This window comes from Onychomys torridus, chromosome 19, assembly GCF_903995425.1.
Source record: "Onychomys torridus chromosome 19, mOncTor1.1, whole genome shotgun sequence".
Taxonomy (NCBI): domain Eukaryota; kingdom Metazoa; phylum Chordata; class Mammalia; order Rodentia; family Cricetidae; genus Onychomys; species Onychomys torridus.
Genome location: NC_050461.1, coordinates 45,688,191 through 45,702,901, shown reverse-complemented (window position 1 = coordinate 45,702,901; position 14,711 = coordinate 45,688,191). Strand labels below are relative to the sequence as shown.

Below are 14,711 nucleotides of genomic sequence, written 5' to 3'. Positions count from 1 at the left end.
CATGTAATTCATCAGTAATTCTTGCCCACACAGGGCTTGAAACACATCCAAACTCCGACCTTTTCTCCCCCTTCACTGTTACTACCCCTGGTCTCAGCCACTACTGCCTCCCATCTGGATCACTACAGTCATTTTCATTATAGTCTCTTCCCTTACCTCTTTGTTTTAGTCTCATAATCTATTCCATACACTGCAAAGTAAAGTTTAAAAAAGGAAGTCATCTGTTTAAAGAAAATAGACCATAAAACCAGTTACTGATGTATAAAAAGTATCTGACAATGTCTAAAACCCAGTCCTGATAAAAACTTTTAATCAAACTATTAACTAGAAAGGGAACTGATAACCAGCACCTAAAAAACAATGTAGCCAACACATCCTTTGTGGTCAAAGATTGACTATATCCTAAGACTTGAAAAGAGCTAGCCAGAGCTGTAAGGCAAGAAAAAGAAATAAAAGGCACACAAACTGAGAAGGAACAAAAATGGTCCGTGCCCACAAGTACACAGAAAACTCACAGAATCTACTTAAAAACGAACAGTAGTTTTCAAGTCTCAGAACACAATGTGTATCCATAGCAATCAACTATACTGATATATGTTAACAATTAAAAGTCAAAATTTAAAACATAATAGCAAACTTAAAATTGCTTGTAAAGTCTAGGTATAAATCTAATAAAAATGTGTATGTTTTATATGCTAGAAACTACAAAATGACAATGAAAGAAATAAAAAAAGGTGAAAGATAATATATTCATGGATTGAGTCAATAAAGTGAGAATCTAAATTTTCTCCAAAACTGACCTACAAATGTAGTATAATTCTTAACAGATCCCCAGTGGTGCCTTTTTTTTTTAATATAAAAAGGAAACAGAGCCAAAATAATTGTAAAAAGAATAAAGTTAGAGAAATTTGATAACTTGCTGTGTAGTTACAGCAATCACAATAGCATACTAAGGGGAAGGCAGATCCAAAGAGCAAAGCAATGGGAATCCAGAAAGGGACCCTTGCATTACAGCCATGTGCTTTCTGTCAAAGCTGCAAAAACAATTTAATGAAAGGATAGTTTTTAACACAGATAATGTTGGAACTAGTCATTCAGAAGCACCTCCCCATACCTCAACCTAAACACCAGATTTTAATATAAAAATTAAATCAAAACAGATGCTATATCTCTACTGTCATATATAGATCTTTTAGAAAACTTTTGTAATAAGAGAAAATCTTTGACAACAGATGAGTTCTGAGGGGTGGCAAGAAAGGTACAATCCATCAAAGATAAAATGAATAGAAATAATGAATAGCTAGTCTATAAAAATAAAAAAATTCTACGTTAAAGACACTGTTAAGAGGATAGAGAGAACTCACATGCTACGAGAAAATATTTGCAAATCACTAACAGGAGACTTGGATAGCATAAAGAAATCTCTAAACTCAGTAAACAATCCAGTTAGAATACAGGCACACCACCACCAAGGATACATAAATAGCAAAGAAGCACATGAAAACATATTTACATCACTAGCTATTAGGGAACTACAAATTAAGCTGTGATGTCATGTCACCTATTAGATTGGCTGAGATGAAAAATACTGACAGTACCAAATGCTGGTGAAAACGCAGAGAAACCAGATCTCTTAGGAGGTAAAATGGCACAATAACTCTAGAAAGTTCTAGTTGTTCCTTATAATTGTATTGTAAGAAACAATATGTACTTTAACATACTGTTATGTTAAAATGTATTTTCACATAAAAACATGAACAAAATTGTTCACAGTAAGTCTATCTACCTCTCTACCTCCTTACGTACATACATACCTACATACATACCATTAACCTATCTTTTCCTTTGGGAACTAAAGGCATGATTTGGAGAGGAGCTTGTACCAAACAGTGGTCAAAGTAGAATCATCTTCTATGCCTTTTCTAATGCCGTTGGTCCAACCAAATTGTTACATATATCAATAGTTCATTCCTTGTTAATGCTGAGAACTATACTGTTGTTGGATGTACCAGTTTAATCACACACACTAATTTGAAGGCCTGAATTCTCTAATTTGGGGTTATAAAAATTAGGCTGGGAGTTGTGCTCGTATTTCACACAGAAATTCAATGTTAAAGCTTTGAATTGTTACTACCTCATTTTTTTTTATTCATGTATTCACCAGTCTACTTGCTCTCCCACATATATGTGAATGCCCTTACCCCTTTCACATATTGCCACATCTCTGACGCCTAGTTGGAACACTGATTTTCTGTGCCATGTTGTTTTCTGACTGATACCAACCATTTGGTACGCTTCACTGTCCCCTGATGAGTTCATCTCATTTACTGTTAGGGAAAATAATAGTGTTTCTTTTCCCCCCTTCTACCTGTCTCATGCATGGTCCTGACCAGCTTACTCAAGTAACTGATCACAATTTGGCTACGTTTGAAGAACAAACCTTTTCCAATTGTTAGTCTTTTTCACTGAAATAGGCAATGTGTCTTTTGTACAAAGTGGTAATTCTGTCCAACAACACAGAGAACAGTGAGTAAACCTTAGAGTCCTCCACATGAGTGAGAAAGACCAGATTGATTCTCTACTTCCTACCTTGGTACATTCATGTACACACTCAATACACAACCCCAAGCTTTATTTTTATAATGTCAAATTGGAGGCCCTAAAGTCCTTCAAGCTTAAGTAAACTGCAGTACATCCCAACAATAGTATGATTCTCAGCATTAACAAGGAATAACTTATCGATTCATACAACAATTTGCATGGATCAAGGGCACTAGGTAAAGTCAAAATAAAAAGCTAACCTTAAAAAGTAACAACATACAATTCCACTTATGCATTTTTAGTGATAAAATTATAGTGTTGTTAGCAAACAAACTGGTGTTTGTCAGGGATTAAGGTTGAAGGAAATGGTTAGTTAGACTATAAAAAAACAAGAGTTTCTTAGTGATGATTACTCTGACATCAGTCTAATTATGATGGCTACACAAATCTATACACATTATAGAAAGATGAACATGTAAATCTCAATTAATAAGCCATGTTCTAAGAAATAGGGAAATGCAAATTAAGTTTCATCTTAAGACTGTTAGTTTCCTTGCTCATCTTGAATAAAATCTCTCCTTAGTACAATCAAAAACTACATGGAAAGTACATACTTACATATCATTTCCTATGGCACTGGCTTTCTAGCTCCCAGAAGATAGCAAATAGGCTTCCATGCATAGGTTTTTGCATTTGCTACTTATATTTGGAAACACTTACCATCATTTCACATTCAAATACCTGCCACGTACTATCTACATAAAAATTCCCATTTTCTTCCATGTAAATAGAAATTATGCCTATTTTCCCCCTACAAAAGAATCTTAAATCAATACAGAAAACTCAAAACAACTTGCAAAATTTGTTGTTCCTCTGGTCTGTTCTATACTGGTGAATGCTGTCAGGATTCACCAGGAACTCAACCCAGGCATGTATGTTTACCTCTACTTCCCACTCAGTATTCCCTCCTTGAGTCCATTACTAACTTGTAGTGGGTAGTCGTTCCAGCTTTGACCTGGAAATACCACCCACTTTGAGGCTTCGGTAACTGTCACGCCTACAAGGCGGGAGGACCCCTGAAGACCCGAGATCTGGATGGGGGAGCTCTTTTGGTTCCTGGATCCTGGACGCTGGAGGTAGACTGAGCAGAGTTCTCCAGAGAACACCACCGGACTGCGCTACACCTTTCTCCGACCCTGTTACCTACCTATCCCTTCACTTGTAGGTTACCCCACAAAATAAACCTCTCTTTTAACTACATGGAGTTGCCTTAATAATTTCACCATCTGGAGCCCAACATGGGGCTTGAACCCATGACCCTGAGATTAAGAGTCTCATGCTCCAGGTATAAGATATTATGGTAATTATTGTATATACTAATAAACAAATTTAGTAAAATAGCAGCCTTAGATAATTTGCACTGTTATGGATTCTTATATGTTGATACAAATGTAAACTATTTTTATATTCCTATTTAAGATAATTTGTATATTGATATAATTTGATATATTTGTATACTGATACAAATATAAATTTATATCTGTCATACTGTATGTATGTTCTACCTCTGTTTAGGATATTTTGTATATTGATATATATTTAGGATTATTGTCATATTGCACTATACATTCCTACCTCTGTTAAAGATATTTTGTGTATTGTCACAATTTTGAAGTCATCGTCCTTTTATCATACATTTGTTTACAGAATGTTTACCTTGTTTACATGAAGCCTTAGTACTTAGGTTATTTAAGTAGATAAGACTTACAGATTTATAGTCACCTATGCTTGTCATCTCTATAGTTATGTTAGTTAGGTTATCCAGATTTATAAATACATAGGTCAGATGGACAGGTAATCTTCAAACACTTCATTGACTTAGAGAATATGGCATTTAAATAACTTAGAATTCTGTTGATGTGAGACACAATTGCTCCTGGCAGCACCAATTTGATCCCAAGAGAACGTTGGGCTTCTAAGACATTTCCATTTGGAAGTTTGTCTTCTTGGTACAAAATGGCCTATTGGGCAAAAAACTGCCCTTGTCTCAACTGCTAACAGCACAAATGCTGTCCTTCTGGACAAGCAGGACACAAGGAAAAGTGACTTCTGAACTCTGCCAAGACAGGGTAAGATGGCCTTTCAGAATTCCTACTTCTGAAAATGGTCTGTCAGATACTCTAGGCCTGTAGCCAATTTGAATGCACCAACAATGCTGAGAAACATTAGGTGACTGTCCAGGCTGCCAGCTGTCTCTGTCTACTCTTGCAAGATTCCCAAAAGTTGCTTGCATCCATCTTCCATTTCTCAAGTATCATTATATTCCTTCTCAGGTCTTTGATGGGATTGAAGACTTAACAGTTATAGTTACAATCTTGTTATATCTTAGTTAGAACATAGTAAGTATTAGATTCAGGTTCTTTAGGATAGGACACCTTTTGTAATGATCTTTGTAACATGTCATTTACCTACGCTCCAGACTTCCCTGGATTTTAGTATGTATCTCGTTTGGTTCCTGGACCCTGGACGCTGGAGGTAGACCGAACAGAGTTCTCTAGAGAACACTGCCGGACTTCGTTATACCTTTCCCCGACCCTGTTACCTATCCCTTCACTTGTAAGTTACCCCACAAAATAAACCTCTCTTTTAACTACGTGGAGTTGCCTTAATAATTTCACCAACACTAACTCCCTCCTTAATTTCATAGCCTGAATTGTGACCCCTGTCAACTCTCAAACAGCATAAGGCCTGCATTTCCTCCTAATCCAGCTCCACTACAGCCAGTCTAGAATGCTAAGTACTTGTGTTCCATCAGTGACAAGATGAAGCCAGTCTTCTTTACAGAATCTGCACAGAATCTTTATGCTTTGTTTTCTTCCTAACTTTCCATCTTACTTTCTATTTCTAACACCACTAGGACTCAGTGTATGTGGAAGTATTCACAGTTTGTAGACCTTCCTGCCTCATGGTTTAGGCATGCTTCTGTATTTGTGAAATGGCATCTCCTCCTTGTCTTATCCACTCTGAGATTAAGTGCAATCTGTCTTTTGTTGTGTTGTTTTATTGCTTACTCAATCAGGCAACCCTCCAGTAGATTCCTGAAGGGCTTGCTTACCCCAGTTACAGCATTTGTCACAATACACACTTGTCTCAGCGCAAGAATGACATTTTAGTAATCTGTCCATCCCCTTTACCTAGTAAGTACCTGATGCACAGCAGGAATCTGAAACTTCTAAGTTAGTTGTAATAATAAAGACTAGACAGCCAATAGACTATGCTGTAGTCCTGGCATTCTTTTAATCATGTGACACTGAAATACTTATTAGTATCTAGGTTTAGTTATGATCACTAGCTCAATGTTCCCATGGACCAGTTATCTTCCTCAAAAAGCACTTCTTGTTCTACTTTCAAAACTGCAACAATCGTACTTGACAATCATTCTCTGAATGTACGTCATTGTTCATGAGCGGAAAATCTCATGAAGAGAATGAGGATGTTTCACTCGGGCCAACCAATCACAGACTGAAAATCTCTAAGCATGCAAGTATACTTTTATATGTAAGAAAGCAGAATCACTATATGTGGAAGTGGGAAGTTTCTTTTGAAATCCCCATTTCCACTTGTGTTTATTTTTCCATTTTCTGGGAAATCTTCAGAAAGATAGCAGAGCAACACTTTACTCCAGTATAACGCTGCTACATGCTAGTCACAGAGTGAACGGTTACCTCAGTGTAGACATAGATACTGGTGTTGGGTTTGGTGGCTTTAAACTGAACATGTAATCTGTTCTGAATTCTGTCTGTATCCCCCCCACCCCCATGCCTTTTGAAGCAGTCTTATGTATTCCAAGCTGGACTCAAACTCAAGGACGGCCTTGAGTTTCTCTATCTTCATGCTTCCAGCCCCAGTACTTAAATCTTTTTTTAAAATCAAAACTGTTCGTGCCTGCATTGTCTACTTATGATAAGCACCAATAAAAAAAAAAAAACCTATAATCTGTAAAGATTAGTATAGAGTAAAAGCAAAGACACAGAACGTCAAGAATAAGGAAGGAGGGCTGGAAAGATGGTTCAACCCTTACAGACTAGGCTCACAACCTCCTCCCCCACAAAAAAGAAGATGGAAGCAAGTACATAGCTATACAAGAGACTTTATATGTACAGTTGAATATTATTTTTAAAAGGTATAGGATCCATTTTATGTTTCTGGTGCTACTCATTGGTACCTACTAGGTTCCAGGTAGATACTGTGCTAGGTAAAATAAGAAATACAGAAAATATAGTTAGGATTACTGTGTAAATTAGGTAATAAGAATATTCACTTTCTTAAGATAAGTCTTGGCTCAAAAAGTTTGAATGAGGGGCTGGAGTGATGACTTAAGCCATTAAGAGCACAATTTGTTCTTAGAGAGCACCTGAGTTTGGTTCCAGACACCTACATCAGATGGCTCTCAATGGCTGTAATGCCAGCTCCAAAGCATCCAACTCACTTGTGTGTACAAACCCACACACATAACTTAAAAGAATATTTTTAAAAGTCTGAATAACAGTTAGCAAATGAACTCCAATGATAATAGAGCAGTTAAACAACAGTTATTTAATAACTCTAAGTAATTTGAAATTGGATTCAAGTGATTTTAAAGCCAAATCTTTCCTTATTAAGCCTCCAATACACTAAAATTAAGGCAATTAATTGATCTGACAGAGACTGACAATCTGACAAATTAACAGAGAGATTAACTCAAAAGCAGAGTTGTCCCAGTTTCTGAGAGAAATTAAATCAGGTGAATTTTCTACACCTGTAACGCCGGTTCCTTAGAATTCAGACTTGATCAGAGCTCTGCCTAAAAAACTCCCTGCCTGGTTTTGCAAAGTCAGATTGTTCAGATGAAATTTTTATTTGTATTAACAAGTATTTTTCTGACTGGTAGTGAAAAATCATCCCACTGAGCTGTCATAGGCTCTGCACTGACGACACCAACAGTATCACTGGCCTACCAGACTTAAGAGTCAGGAAGCCACTGTGATGTGCTCAATTCTGCTAACACTATGACGTTAACATTAATATATATAAGGCCAAGTGAAAATTGCATTAATGCAAATAAATGTGAGTAGAATGTTCGCACTCAAAATCAGTCATGTTTAATAACTCAAAGTGATTAACAAACCGGGAAGTAAAAATTCACTAGTCAAAACTAGTCTCCAATGGATTCATGCCTTTTCCTATTAACAATGATCAGCACTCACACCACTTTACTAAAACTCTTTCCATTCTCTCTGCCCTTCTTTCTCTCCTCCCTGGACCTTCCTACCTCTACAGTAGTATTTAGCTTCTGGGACTTCAATGAGGCATGAGCTTAGTCCCCCGTTTTTTTCCTTACATCAAACAAGAACACCGCTTTTAAAAACAAGGTCACTAGAACAGTACACATTCTTTCTTCCTGCCCTCTCCTGTGTACCTGTGCGTGAGTCAGACTTCCTTCCTGGAGCCTCAGGAGCTCAGGAGCTGACCGACACCTCGCCTCACACTGGTGCTTCTCTCACAGCTGATTAGCAGACAAGTCACCACGACAGAATCAGACACTCAGCTGGCACTTCGCTTATTTCCCAAATACTACTGTAGTATGCCAGACTGGAACAGACAGCACTGGGTACACGCTTTGTGAGGGTGATGTTTTTTGTTTTGTTTTGTTGTTGCTGTTGTGGTTGGGTGCACGCACCTGCCACAGTCCATGTGTGGAGGTCAGAGGACAACTACAGGATTCAGTTCTCTCCTACCATCTTGGTCCATGGGATCAAACTCAGGTTGTTAGGCTTGTCTATGGTAATACAGGCGCTTTCACCTGCTGAACCATATCTCCAGCCCACTGATTTTTTTTCCCCTTCTTAATCCAAGAAATGTTTTGCGTAAATGGCTCAAGAATATTTGACCTAGACAGCTTTAAATTTTAGGAAATACAGAATTATTATTCATCAAGTAGAGGATAATTTGCATGAGAAGAGGGAAAAGCTGACCAGTGTGAACATTAAACATACAAAGAACAATCACTGCTGAAGCGTGGGGCCATTTCTCCCCTTTCTTCTGTGGAAACACCATTATCTTCCATATCAGGATCTGAAGTAAATGACCGGGCCTTTTAATTCATAGTCAGTACAGATCAACAGTACCACTGAAACTGCCTTAAAGGGATTAAATAAACTCCAACTTTAAGTTAGCTAAGGTATATAATTATATGGCAATTATTTTTCTGTTTTGCCTTTAAAAGCTGCTACATCCCACAGGGTGTGGTAGGTAGACATGCCTCTATCCCAGCTACAGTCAAGGCTGGAGCAGAAGTACAAGTTAGAGGCCAGACCTTGTCCCAAAATAAAACATAAAGGAGGCTTGGGGCTCTGCCTTAATGGTAGGATGCTTGCTTAGCATGCACTTGGGTTTGGTTCTCCACGCAGGCAGAGGTACTACTACCATTTTCATATTCATGTTTAGTAACAGCACAGGAACAGTGAATAAACAATCACCTCAGTGTAAATCCATTCCTTTAGATTTCCAGGATTCTCCTTTCCCCAAAGTTTTGCTAGACTTAAAAACAAAAAAAAAACAAACAAACAAAAAAAAAAAACAACAAAAAAACCCCATGATTTTACCTAACAATTTAGGCTATGCTTACGATCAGAAGCTCAACCAGGTTTGTATCTCTGATCATAGCACTGGAGAGACAGAAGGATGGCGCTGGGTTCTAGACCAGCTTGGGGTACACAGCAAACTTCTGCTTCAAAACAAAACTCATACACTTGAAAACTTACGCCTAATGTAACGTATAAGCTTTCAAACGCAGGAGTTTACCATTAAAAAGAGTAGTGTGGAGCATGCCTTTAATCTCAGCACTCTGGAGGCAGAGGCAGGCAGATCTCTTGTGTTCTAGACCAATCCAGTCTACGCAGTAAAACCCTGTCTCAAAAACACAGGATAGCAGTGGTGGAACAAAAGATGTACAGTACAATCCACTCCACATATCTCCTGCTGGACTCCTAGCTACAGGCCAAGCACTCCCCAGCATGTGAAGAAGGCTACAAGAGAAAAAGACATAGTCTATCCTGAGGAGCTCAATTTAGTGATCTCCCAGTGTTACAAACATTTGCAATTTGAACGGCTATTCAGTTTTTCTTCAAAATTTCATTCACAAGTGGCACATTTCACTTTCGTAAATGTTTTCTTTAATATTTTGTAAAGTCTTTGAAATACCCTTGTTTATACAATAAAGGAAAAACTGACAGGTGAACATTTTACTAACATCTTCTATGTGCCAGGCATGCACTGTGCTAAATGTCTTAAGTGCATGAACTGGAATTTTATATGGTACTTGCTGCCCATTTGTTAAAGTGTTTAGGTCCAGCTTATCAACCTAGATGACAGGCCCACAATGCTCGTCCACCAGAAGGCTGTGGTACTCCTGTGTTACTCTGACTAGATGACATACATCAACTCTCCAGAAAACACCAGGGACAACTCAAACATGTTTATTTTGCAAAGTTCCAGAAAGGTAACAAACAATAATGGTATAATTTATCCACACTCTACTGCATATGACTTGCATATAAAATGTACCACTTAATCATAATAGAAACCTTAGACATTTTATTTCACAGATTAGGAAAGAGAATCTAAGAAATCAAAACTGGCCCTAAATACAGTGGCAAAATGGTAAGTGGCCAAAACCAGGGTTCAAATAAGGATGGTAAATTCCAGAATTTTCTACTGAGTCACAAAGTAGCTTTTTAAAATACTAACAATAGGAAATCCCTACTAATTAAAACTCTGTAACCATTTGTAATCTGAAGCACAAAGATAATTTTGTTTCCAAGTTATAAAGGATATTCTTAGTCTCAGTAAGAACATCACTGGGTAGTTCTATTTTCTAAAATCAAGATTGGTGCGCACTGCAGGTCTCAGATCAAACAAGCAATGTTCACTGCTCAGCTTTCCTGTTTTCTTTCTCCCATTTTTGCCCCCAGACACATTTCTCATTTTATGTCTTTTACCACTAACATGTAAACTATATGAGAACAAAAAATTCGCTATTAAGTACTACATCTCCAAGATCGAGATACTATTAGGGCTTACTAAAAACTCAAAAAGTGAACAAAAACTTGGTACACAGGGGAATTCACAGATCATTAGTATCATTCCTTTACTAACCAGGATGCCATGTCTGTTGTACTGACTGAAAATATGATACAGGCCTGGTATACACCTGTAAGCACTGCACTAGGAGGCTGAGGCCAGCTTAGTCTCAAATCAAGACACCCCCCCATCTCAATCAAACAAAATGAATGAGCTCAATAAGGCAGTCATATTCAGCAAAGCCTTACTTATTGAACACCACTGGAAGACGGGAGTGAGGATCTATGAAAGTTTTGAGTTACTGTACTTTTCAACTGGTAAAACCTAAAACTATCTCTCTCATAGAAATCTTCAAACACCACTAACTTGTCAGCTAGCAATTCTCATCCTGCTCAGGACATGATGGGAAACACTGCACAGACTCAAGAGAATCTAAGTGAACAACTATGTAACCCCCTCCCATTTCCTTTACAAAACAAAAACTAGAAGGCTGAACGTAGTAAAGCACCACTTATACTAAACAGGCTGTTTTGAGAGATGAGGATACTTAGGAAATGAAAGGCAGTACTTTCTCCTTAATACTGATCTCCAGTTACCAAGCTCACCATGAGTTTAGAGAGTAGAGTACCTAGCAACTCCAAGAGTACTTACTTGAAGATTGTGCCTTTGACAAAGTGTGTGTTCTTGATTTTTTTATGGGTCAGATTAACCAGGACATAAAATATTAAAATACTGTAAATACTTGGGGAACATAAGCCAGAGGTCAACAATATGAACATACATTTAATTTTCATTTAATATCAGTTATCTCCATTTTTTTTTTACCACCTGATTATAGTGATAAATGAGGACATACACAGCTTGTGAGAGCCCATCAAAAGAAAGAAAGCTCCTTAATACAGTCCAGCCGTCACTTTCCTGTCCTTGCAGCCACCACTGCCCACATGTCCATACTCCTACAAACTGTTTATCCAATACTGGCATCTTCCTCCCTATTCCTGCAGGGCACTGATCTTCACACCTGTCTCTATTATAGCCTAGCCCTTGATTTAAAGAGCTCCTATTAAAGAAAGATAGCAAAAGCCAATCAAAACAAAACAAAACAAAAAAATCATTGCTGTACCTGGGACATGTGAACCTGGCCAGGTAAATATAATGAAACTTGAAACTTGAATCTATGAGCCCTACATATTATAAATATTTCCAGGAACTTAAAAAAATGCAGTAAAGCAAAATTTATTTTCTAAAGTACCCTGATATTCATAAAAATAAACAATTAGTGTGTATGTGTATAACTTCAATTTTAGAAAATTCATGCCACAGGGGCTTTTCTAAGCACATAACTCATGAAAATCAAGCAATCTATATACCATATGCCTCTCTCTCAAAATGAAGGCAGCTCACTGGTACGTGACAGCTTTCTAAACAGTTCTCCGGAATTTTCCTTGCACAGAAGCAGAATAAAGCTTTTATTCCTGTCAAGGCACAAAACCAATCATGCTGACTCTCGCCGGAGTGTGAAACACTCCATATTGACATAATTAGGGGTCTATGCAGTACCCACCTAACCATGCAGAATTTGCCTCATTTTACTAGGTGTTCTAAGTACACATCTGACTACACCCTTAGCTAAAGGCAAGGGCTTCTTTCTACAGACTACCAAACACAGGTGGCTCTTTCAATCAAATGGGATTGACTTAAAATTTGCTTTTCAGGAAGTATATCATTTGCACCTCTGATCGTTTCATCCACTTATTAATAAATTACACACAGGTTCTATTATGAGCATTCACAGAAGGTTTTGGGCAGTGATATTTCATAGTGTCCTTTGGAAACCATTTCTAACTCAGAAAAAGATATTTCATGAAACAAAAGGCAAATGTGATGGCGTATGTTCTGTGGATAGTATAATAATTAACATATTCAACTTTCAGTTTGATTCTTTAAGATTGAAAACATAAAGCACTCTCTATTACACACTGGTGGAGGGGGCAAACTGAAGTTCTGAATCACTGGAATTTTTGTTCTATTTCCTGTTAATACATGGATAGTACCACCATTCAACATACTCATTCCACACACATTTTAGAAGCTACAAAAGCCTCCCTGAACTATCTGGCTACTAACTCGACTTGTAACTCATGAATCTGAAAATTCTTCCTAAGGATTCAACCTAAAAGTAGCCAGTTAAAGCATACAGCTAAAGCATAAAAGCAACTTTTCATTTATTAGAAACGCCTATGTTTTAATGTCAAGTTTTAAAAGTAACCATGGATTCACCTTTACAGAAACCTTAAGGGTATTTCTGAAAAGGGATCAAAACTCTGCTATTGTATGAAAAGTGTGTTCAACAGTGATAACTGAAAGCCAAAAATTCTAATCTGTACCCACCAAAATTCCCAGCGAAATCTGAAACTGCACAATGAGCAACATCTTTGAGTACGCTAAGACAGAAACTAATTCCTTTTATAAAATGTCAACCAACCTGGCCCTACAATTTGGCACTTTACTAACTTAACGAGAACTGACAAAATGGATGCAAAACTATACTGCCTGGCTGCTGCCTTGAATACAACGTTACTGTCCAAGAACTTTGCAATGAATAAAAAGTCCATCTACCAACAGCCTCCTGTGCTTCGGGGAAACCCGAATTTCAAAAGCCCGGAAGAAAAGCGCGGCGAGGCTGCAAACCCCTTCCACTCTCCTAGAAGCCCCTCTTATCAGAAACATTTGAAGAATTCCTCCAGAACAATTAAGCTGACTTGCATGGAAACTTAGCATCTCAAATATACTATATATGGAACGAAACTTGGCCAAACACGTAAATACAAACTCCCTGACACGCTCCCTGACACTTTGGACCTATACAACTCTGCAGGAACAACTCTACAGCATCAGCCACAGGCAGGCCCACCTGTCACCGGTCAGCAACGCCCGGAGACCCTCGCAGAGCCTCCCGGTTTCCAGCACACACCCTCGCGGGCGGCCTGATGCGTCTAAGTGGGGGGGGGGACGGGGACGGGACGACGACACACCACCTCTTCACAGCGGGGGCGCGCTCCCCACTCGGAGGAAGGCTGAAGCAGCAGCAAAGTCGGAGAAGGGAGCGATGCGCTTCCTCTTCAACCCACACACTAACTTCCCCGGTGCTCCCTTAACTCTCGGGGCCCCTAAGTCAGCTCTATCCAGACTGGGTCCCCCCACACCACCACCAAAGTAGTCTGGCTCCCTCCCTCCCTCCCTCCCTCTTCCAGATCACAGGCCTGGGGGCGAGCCGGGGCTCCAGGGCAGGCCCGGTTGGTCCGTCCGCCCCCCTCTCCACCTCCCCCGACGCCCCGGGGCCCAGGCCAGGCCCTAGGCTCCCCGCCCCCACCCGCCCTCCCTGCAGGACTCGGGGGGCCTCCCTGCGCCTCGCCACCGCGGGCAGGACCCAGGCGGAGCGAGGAAGGCGCGGACGCCCCCAGCGGGGCCTCGCGCGCCGGGGGTGAAGGTGGGTGGATGGATGCGGGGGCTTGGGGGGGGGGGGAAGAGAGCCGGTTCCCCGAGCCAGGCACGGGCTGAGGATCCCGCCGAGGCCCGGCAGCACCGTCCGCTTACCCTTCGCCGCCGCGGCTTCCCCCTCCTCCTCGTCCGCAGCCGCCGCCGCCGCCGCCGCCGCTCCCACTTGGGCAGCCGTCTCCCCCGTCGTCGCCGCCGCCGCCGCCGCCGCTGCCGCCTCCGCCACCACGGCCGCCGCCAGCGCCGATTCCACCCGGCAGGGGGGACACCACAGCCCGCCCGCCCTCCCCGCTCAGCCCCCTCCGCCCGGCCGCCGCTGCCGCCGCTGCTGCCGCTGCCGCCGCCAACTCCCTCCGGCCGCCGCCGCCGCCGCCGCCGCTGGCTCGCGGCTGAGGGGGAGGGGAGGGGGCCGGCCTGGGGCGCCCCGCCGCCGGCGCCTGGCGCGGATCAAAGCGATGGCCGGGGCGGCGTCGCCGCGGCCCGCTCTTCGGCTCCGGCTCGCACGGCCGCCCTGCCTCCCTCCGCCCCCCCCCCCCGGCCTGCTCGCCTGC

General features: G+C 40.7%; 1 protein-coding gene across 3 annotated transcripts in view; it reads right to left on the bottom strand.

The window, feature by feature from the left end:
- The window catches only part of Tab2 (TGF-beta activated kinase 1 (MAP3K7) binding protein 2), a 55,468-nt gene extending 40,985 nt beyond the window's left edge, over positions 1 to 14,483 (bottom strand). For 2 of the 3 annotated variants that reach the window (XM_036168757.1, XM_036168755.1), the window contains exon 1: positions 14,260 to 14,483. The gene's annotated coding sequence lies outside the window, so the exon portion shown is untranslated. Of the gene's footprint in view, positions 1 to 13,576; positions 13,824 to 14,259 lie in introns of those variants that run through there. The other variant, XM_036168759.1, reaches the window with a different exon arrangement.
- Positions 14,484 to 14,711: the final 228 nt, after the last annotated feature.